Source organism: Loxodonta africana, chromosome 15, assembly GCF_030014295.1.
Source record: "Loxodonta africana isolate mLoxAfr1 chromosome 15, mLoxAfr1.hap2, whole genome shotgun sequence".
Classification (NCBI taxonomy): domain Eukaryota; kingdom Metazoa; phylum Chordata; class Mammalia; order Proboscidea; family Elephantidae; genus Loxodonta; species Loxodonta africana.
The window spans coordinates 62,877,796-62,887,030 of NC_087356.1; positions in this window are offsets into that span (position 1 = coordinate 62,877,796).

Below are 9,235 nucleotides of genomic sequence, written 5' to 3' on the forward strand. Positions count from 1 at the left end.
TTACACAAACTGAACACTAATGGCTAAAGACAAGAACAGTTATGGAATGACATCAAGGCCATCAAACATGAAGAAAGCAAGAGGTCATTAAAAAGACAGGAAAGAACGAAAATACGAAAATGGATGTCAGAAGAGACTCTGAATCTTGCTTTTGAAACTGGAGTAGCTAAGGCAAAAAACAGAAATGATGAAGTAAAAGAGAAGAACAGAAGATTTCATAGGGCAGCTGGAGAAGACATAGTAAAGTATTATAATAACATATGCAAAGGCCTGGAGATAGAAAACCAAAAGGGAAGATTAGACTTGGCATTTCTCAAGCAGACAGAACTGAAGAAAAAATTCAAGCCACAGTTCAATATTGAAAGATTCTATGGGGAAAACATTAAATGATGCAGGGAGCATCAAAAACAGGTGGAAGGAATACAGGGAGTCATTATACCAAAAAGAACTGGTGGACTTTCAACCATTTCAGGAGGTGTCACATGATCGGGAACCAGTGGTACTGAAGAAAGAAGTCCAAACTACACTTAACGCATTGGTGAAAAACAAGGCTCCAGGAATTGAAAGAATACAAATTGGAATATTTCAACAAGTGAATGCTCACTCATCTGTGCCAAGAAATTTGGAAGACAACTTCCTGGCCAAATGACTGGAAGAAATCTGTACTTATGCCTATTCCCAAGAAAGTTTATCCAACCGAATGCAGAAATTACTGAACAATATCATTAATATCACACACCAATAAAATTTTGCTGAAGATCATTCAAAAGCGGCTGTAGCAGTATATTGACAGAGAAAAGAAATTCAAGCTGACTCAGAAGAGGACATGGAAAGAGAGATATCATTGCCGATGACAGGTGGATCCTTGCTGAAAGCAGAGAATAACAGAAAGAAGTTTATCTGTGTTTTATTCACAACGCAAAGGCATTTGACTGTGTGGATCATAACAGTTTATGGATTACATTGTGAAGAATGAGAATTCCAGAACACTTAATTGTGCTCATGAGAAACCTTTACATAGATCAAGAGGCAGTTGTTTGAGGAGAACAAGGGAATACTGCATGGTTTAAAGTCAGGAAATGTGTGCATCAAGGTTGTATCCTCTCACCATACTTATTCAATCTGTATGCTGAACAAGTAATCTGAGAATCTAGACTACACGATGAAGAAAGGGGCATCAGGTTTGGAGGAAAACTTATTAATAAACTGCAATATACAGATGACACAACCTTGCTTGCTGAAAGTGAAGAGGACTTGAAGCACTTACTGATGAAGATCAAAGACCACAGCCTTCAGTATGGATTACATCTCAACATAAAAAAATCCTTACCACTGGACCAGTAAGCAACATCACGATGAATGGAGAAAAGATTGAAATTGTCAAAGGTTTCATTTTCCCTGGGCCCACAATCACCACCCATGGAAGCAGCAGTCAGGAAATCAAAAGATGCATTGCATTTGGCAAATCTGCTGCAAAGGGACTGTTTAGAGTATTGAAAGGCAAAGGTGTCACCTTGAGGACTAAGGTGCCCCTGACCCATGCCATGGTGTTTTCTGTTGCTTAATATGCACACGAAAGCTGGATGATGAACAAGGAAGACCAAAGATGAATTGATGCCTTTGAATTGTGGCATTGGTGAAGAATATTGAATATACCATGGACTGCCAAAGAATGAATAAATGTCTTGGAAGAAGTACAAGCAGAATGCTCCATAGAAGTAAGAATGGCGAGACTAGGTCTCACATACTTTGGACTTGTTACCAGGAGGGATCAGTTCCTGGAGATAGACATCATGCTTGGTAAAGTAGAGGGTCAGCAACAATGGGGTCAAGCCTAGCAACGATTGTGATGATGGCGTAGGACTGGTCAGTGTTTCATTCTGTTGCACATAGGGTCACTATAAGTTGGAAACGACTTAATGACACCTAACAACAACAACCCCCCACATGTCTGTCAGTGTGTCATACTGTGGGAGCTTGAGTGTTGCTGTGATGCTGGAGGACCCAGAAGTCTACTTCTGTAAAGGATTAGCCAGTGAAAACCTTATGCATAGCAGCAGAACATTGTCTGATATAGTGCTGAAGATGAGCCCCTCAGGTTGGAAAGCACTCACAAGATGACTGGGGAAGAGCTGCCTCCTCAAAGTAGAGTCGACCTTAATGACGTGGATGGAGTAAAGCTTTTGGGACCTTCGTTCGCTAATGTGGCATGACTCAAAATGAGAAGAAACAGCTGCAAACATCCATTAAGAATCAGAACCTGGAACGTATGAAGTACGAACCTAGGAAAATTGGAAATCGTAAAAAATGAAATGGAATGCATAAACATTGATATTCTAGGCATTAGTGAGCTGAAATAGACTGGTATTGGCCATTTTGAATCCCACAATCATATAGTCTACTATGCTGGGAATGACAACTTGAAGAGGAATGGTGTCACATTCATCGTCAAAAAGAATGTTTCAATATCTATCCTGAAGTACAATGCTGTCAGTGATAGGATAATATCCATATGTCTACAAGGAAGACCAGTTAATATGACTATTATTCAAATTTATGTACCAACCACTAGGGCCAAAGATGAAGAAATAGAAAATTTTTATCTGGTGCTGCAGTCTGAAACTGATTGAACAATCATCAAGATGTACTGATAATTACTGGTGATTGGAATGGAAAAGTTGGAAGCAAAGAAGGATCAGTAGTTAGAAAATATGGCCTTGGTGATATTATGCTGGGAATCGAATGATAGAATTTTGCAAGACCAATGACTTCTTCATTGCAAATACCTTCTTTCACCTACATAAATTTTGACTATACACATGGACCTCACCAGATGGAACACGCAGAAATCAAATTGACTCTGTGGAAAGAGATGATGGAAAAGCTCAATATCATCAGCCAGAACAAGGACAGGGGCTAACTGTGGAACAGACCATCAATTGCTCATATGCAAGTTCAAGCTGAAACTGAAGAAAATCACAGCAAGTCCATGAGAGCCAAAATAAGACCTTGAGTATATCCCACCTGAATTTAGAGACCACCTGAAGGATAGATTTGACACATTGAACACTAGTGACTGAAGACCAGATGAGTTGTGGAATGACATCAAGGACATCGTACATGAAGAAAGCAAGAGGTCCTTGAAAAGATAGGAAAGAAAGAAAAGACCAAGATGGATGTCAGAGGAGACTCTGAAACTTGCTCTCAAACGTCGAGCAGCTAAAGCAAAAGGAAGAATTGATGAAGTAAAAACTGAACAGAAGATTTCAAAGGGTGCCTTGAGAAGACAAAGTAAAGTATTACAATGACATGTGCAAAGAGCTGGAGATGGAAAACCAAAAGGAAAGAACACGCTCAGCGTTTCTCAAGCTGAAAGAACTGAAGAAAAAATTCAAGCATCGAGTTGAAGTAGTGAAGGATTCTATGAGGAAAATATTAAATGACACAGGAAGCATCAAAAGAAGATGGAAGGAATACACAGAGTTATTATACCAAAAAGAATTAGTTGATGTTCAACCATTTCAAGAGGTGGCATATGATCAAGAACCAATGGTACTGGAAGAAGTCCAAGCTGCTCTGAAGACATTGGTAAAAAACAAGTCTCAAGGAATTGATGGAATATCAATTGAGATGTTTCAACAAACAGAGGCAGTGCTGTAGGTGCTCAATCGTCTATGCCAAGAAATATGGAAGACAGCTTCCTGGCCAACTGACTGGAAGAGATCCATATTTATGCCTATTCCCAAGAAAGGTGATCCAGCCAAATGTGGAAATTATAGGACAATATCATTAATATCACATGCAAGCAAAATTTTGCTAAAGATCATTCAAAATGGCTGCAGCAGTATATTGACAGGGAACTGCCAGAAGTTCAGGCCAGTTTCAGAAGAGGACATGGAACCAGGGATATCATTGCTGATGCCAAATGGATCCTGGCTGAAAGCAGAGAATACCAGAAGGATGTTTACCTGTGTTTTATTGACTATGCAAAGGCATTCGATGTGTGGATCATAACAAATTATGGATAACATTGTGAACAGTGGGAATTCCAGAATACTTAATTGTGCTCATAAGGAGCCTTTACATAGGTCAAGAGGCAGTTGTTTGGACAGAACAAGGGGATACTGATTGGTTTAAAGTCAGGAAAGATGTGCGTCAGGGTTGTATTCTTTCAGCGTATTTATTCAATCTATATGCTGAGCAAATAATACGAGAAGCTGGGTATAGAAGAAGAACGGGGTATCAGGATTGGAGAAAGACTCATTAACAACCTGCTTTATGCAGATGACACAACCTTGCTGGCTGAAATTGAAGAAGACTTGAAGCACTTACTGATGAAGATCAAAGACCAAAATGTTCAGTATGGATTGCACCCCAACATAAAGAAAACAAAAATCTTCACTACTGGACTGATCAGCAACATCATGATAAAAGGAGAAAGCACTGAAGTTGTCAAAGATTTCATTTTACTTGGATCCACAATCAACAGCCATGGGAGCAGCAGCCAAGAAATCAAAAGACGCATTGCATTCAGTAAATTTGCTGTAAAGGACCTCTTTAAAGTGTTGAAGAGCAAAGATGTCACCTTGAAGACTAAGGTGCGTCTGACCCAGGCCATGGTATTTGCAATCCCATCATATGCATGTGAAAGCTGGACAATGAATAAAGAAGATTGAAGAAGAATTGATGCCTTTGAATTGGTGCTGGTGAAGAATACTGAATATACCATGAATTGCCAAAAGAACGAACAAATCTGTCTTAGAAGAAGTACGGCCAGAATGCTCCTTAGAGGCAAGGATGGCGAGACTGCGTCTTATGTACTTTGGGTGTGTTGTCAGAAGGGATCAGTCCCTGGAGAAGGACATCATGCTTGGCAGAGTGCAGGGTCAGAGGAAAAGAGGAATACCCTCAAAGAGGTGGATTGACACAGTGGCTGTAACAATTAGCTCAAGCATAACAAGGATTGTAAGGATGGCCCAGGACCGGGCCGTGTTTAGTTCTGTTGTACATAGCATCGCTATGAGTCAGAACCAGCTCAATGGCACCTAACAACAAGAACAACAACAACATTACAAAGCTCATGAAAACATTTACACACAAAAAAAAAATCTTTGATGATTACGAGGGAGCAGAAGTATAGGGTGGGAAAATACTAACTAGACAATAGATTAAGTGTTAACTTTTGTGAAGGGTAAGACAGTACATAATACTGGGGAAGTCAACACAACTTGACCAAGGCAAGGTTATGGAAGCTTCATAGACACATCCAAGCTCTCTGAGGGACCAAATTATTGGGCTGACGGTTGGAGACCATTTTCTTGGGGGACATCTAGCTCAAGTGGCATAGCATAGTTTGTAAAGGAAATGTTCTACATTCTACTTTGGTGAGTAGCTTCTAGATCTTAAAACCTGTGAGCAGGCATCTGAGATACTCCATTGGCCCCACTTCATCTAGAGCAAGGGAGAATGAAGAAAGCCAAAGACAGAAGGGGAAGACTAGTCCAAAGGACTTATGGACCACAACTACCACAGCCTCCACCAGAAAAAGTCCAGCACAACCAGATGGTTCCCTGCTACCACCACCAACTGCTGTGACAGGAACCACAATAAAGGGTCCTGGACAGAGCTAGAGAAAACTGAAAAAAAAAAAAAATTTAACTCAAAAAAAGACCAGATTATGGCCCAAGGGAGACTGGAGAAACCCTGAGAGTATGGCCCCTGAACACACTTTTAACTGTGTACTGAAGTCACTCCTCAGGTTCATGCTTCTGCTAAAGATTAGACAGGCCTATCAAACAAAATGAGACTAAATGGGCACACCAGCCCAGTGGCAAGGAGCAGACAGGAATGTTGGTAAGGGGGAACCCAAGGTCAAGAAGCAGACAGGGTTAACACATCCTGGGGTTGGCAACCAATGTCACAAAACAGTATGTGTATTAATTGGTTAATGAGAAACTAATTTGCTCTCTACACCGTCATCTGAAGTAGAATGATAGTACAATAATAAAATAGAATAAAAGTCTTCTGTTTAAAAAAATTTTTTTAGTTGTTATAACTAACTACAGGGATTTTTTTTTTAATTGTACTTTAAGTGAAGGTTTAGAGAACAAACTAGTTTTCATCAAACAGTACACAGATTGTTCTATAACAGTGGTTAACAACCCCACGACATGTCAATACTTTCTCTTCACAACCCTGGGTTCTCTATTACCAGCTTTCTGGACCCTGCCCCAGGGGTGGTGCCCCCTTTAGTCTTGTTTTTTTCCATGGGCTTGTTCAATCTTTTGCTGACAGGTGAACCTCAGGAGTGACCTCATTACTGAGCTGAAGGTGTGTCCACTGGCCATACTCTCAAGGTTTCTCCAATCTCTCTCAGGCCAGCAAGTTTGATCTTTCTTTTTGAGTTAGAATTTTGTTCTACATTTTTCTCTAGCTCTGTCTGGGACCCTCTATTGTGATCACTGTAAGAGAAGTCAGTGGTGGTAGGTGGGCACCATCTCGTTGTACTGGACTCAGTCTGATGTAGGCTGTGGTCCATTAGTTCTTTGGGCTAATCTTACCTTGTATCTTTAGTTTTCTTTATTCTTCCTTGCTCCCAAAGGGGTGAGACCAGTAGAGTATCCTAGGTCTCTGCTCACAAGCTTTTAAGAACCCAGACACTACTCACCAAAGTAGAATGTAGAACATATTTTTTATAAATTGTGCTATGCCAATTGAGGTAGCTATTCTCCGAGATCATGGTCCCCAGAGCCCTCAGCCCAGTCATTTTGTCCCTCAGGGAGTTTGGATGTGTCTGTGGAGCTTCCGTGACCTTGCCTTGTATAGGTTGTGCTAGCTTCCCCAGTATTAGGTACCATCTCACCCTTCACGAAAGTTTTCATTTACCTATTGTTTATTAAGTGTTTTTGTATCTCCACCCCTCCCCTCCCTCGTAACCATTGAAGGTTATTTCTCTTTGTATGTAAACCTTCTCATGAGTATTTACAGTAGTGGTCTCATACAATATTTGTCCTTTTGTGATTGACTTATTTCATTCAGCATAATGCCCTCCAGATTTATCCACGTTATGAAATGCTTCACAGATTCATTGTTGTTCTTTATCATTGCGTGATACGTGATACTCCATTGTGTGTACGTACCACAGTTTGTCCATTGTTGTGTTCATGGGCATCTAGGTTTCCATCTTTTTGTTATTGTGAACAATGCTGCAATGAACATGGGTGTGCATATGTGTGATGACTCTTACTTCTCTAGGATATATTCCTAGCAGTGGGATTGTTGGATCATATGGAATTTTTAGCATTCTAAGGAAGTGCCATATCATTTTCCAAAATGGTTGTATCATTTTGCATTCCTGCCACTACAGTGATTTTTTAATTAAAAATAGTAAATTTCTTCTGAAACACTGCATAAAAAATATTTACAACTGGAAGTTGACTCACTGTGTGGGGAGAGATAATTGGACCAATTTTCCCAGATTCTTCCCCGGGGATTCCCCTGTCCTTTTCCCTTGAGTCTTCTTCATGATGTCTGCCTGCCAGGATACAGACCTATGATAGTTTCTGCTTTTCCTCATGACTGGACAAATGGCCATAAACTTGCAGCACTGTGATACATCTTGAGACAAGGTCAGGAGGTTCCTGATAAAAGAGAAAAAAATGTGTGTTTCTAGAAAACATGACTTATGGGATATTGTTTAATTATTGCCATCTTGCGATGTCCCACAGGGGTTACCTTGCCCCAGCTCCTTCAGCAGAGGCATCCTTTAACTTCACTACCCAGGATCGCAGTTGGATTGTTCTGCCTCTCTAAATCCAGGCTGAGAAAGGATTCTCTTTTTGTATTTATTGTTTTAAAACATAGATATAACATTAGCTATTTCTGTACAATTCAGAGAGACCAATTACATCAACCATCACCAATTACCCATTGCTAACTTTTCGTCCCCATAAACAAAAACTCAGTGCTACCCAAACAATGATTGCCCCTTTTCCCTGTCTCTCCTGGCAACCACCATTAAACTCTGATCTCTGTACATTTGCCTACTCTAGGTATTTTGTATTGGTGAGATTATACAATATTTGTCTTTATTGTGATTGACTTATTTCATTCAGAATAACTTTTTCAAGGTTCATGCATGTGGTGCCATGCATCAGAGCTTCATTTCTCTTTATGGCTGCATAACATTCCATTGTGTGCATACACTACATTTTGTTTACCTGTTGATGGACATTTGGGTTGTTTCCACCTTTTGGCTACTGTGGATAGTGCTGCAATGAGCACTGGTGTACAGGCTTCTATTTGTGTTACTGCTTTCAAGTCTCTTTGGTATATAGCTACAAGTGGAATTGCTGGGTCTTATGATAGCTTCTATCACGTTTAACTTTTTGAGGAAAAACCTACCATTTTTAACAGTGGCTATATCATTTTTCATTCTCACCAGCCAGTGGCATCACTAGAAGTGTGTGAGGGGTACAGATCTCACCCTCTGACATTGTCAGAAGAGTGACACCAAAGTGACCCCAGGTTCGGTGTTGTCAGTGGGCGGGCAGGTGCCAAAGGGAGGGACCTCCAAGTCAGTGGCTCACCGGGGTTGGTGTCATTAGTAGCCCAGTGCAGTTACTCATCACAAACCCCTCACTGCCAGTCAGGAGGGGAGCTTGTTCACCTTGTTCAATGAGAAAGGGGAGGAACTGTGGGTGTCCACAGGGGGTGGGGCTGCGAGGAGTGTGTCTGTGTGGCCTCAGGCTCTTACAAGGACTGGGTGGGCTGCTCTACTGACTGGGGGGCGGGCAGGGTGAGGAGGGCTGTACCCAGCACTCTGCCCACGAGGCTGGTGAGAACATGAGTTACTGCAGAGGGTGACATCAACCCTTTTAATGCCACTGCCACCAGCAATGGGTAAGAGTTCTTATTTGTCCACATGCTTGCTAACGTTAGTTATTTTGTGTTTTTTTTTATCTTAGCCATCCTAGTGGAAGTGAAGTAGTGTCTCACTGTGGTTTTGATTTGCATCTCTCTAAAGAGCCAAGGGGAAGCCCTGGTGGCGTAGTAGTTAAAAGCTACAGTTGCTAACCAAGAATTTGGCAGTTCAAATCCACCAGGCACTCCTTGGAAACTCTGTGGGGCATTTCTATTCTGTGCTGTAGGGTCGCTATGAGTCGGAATTGACTTGATGGCACTGGGTTTGGTTTTTGGTTTAACAGCTAATGTCCAAACCAAACCGATTGCCATC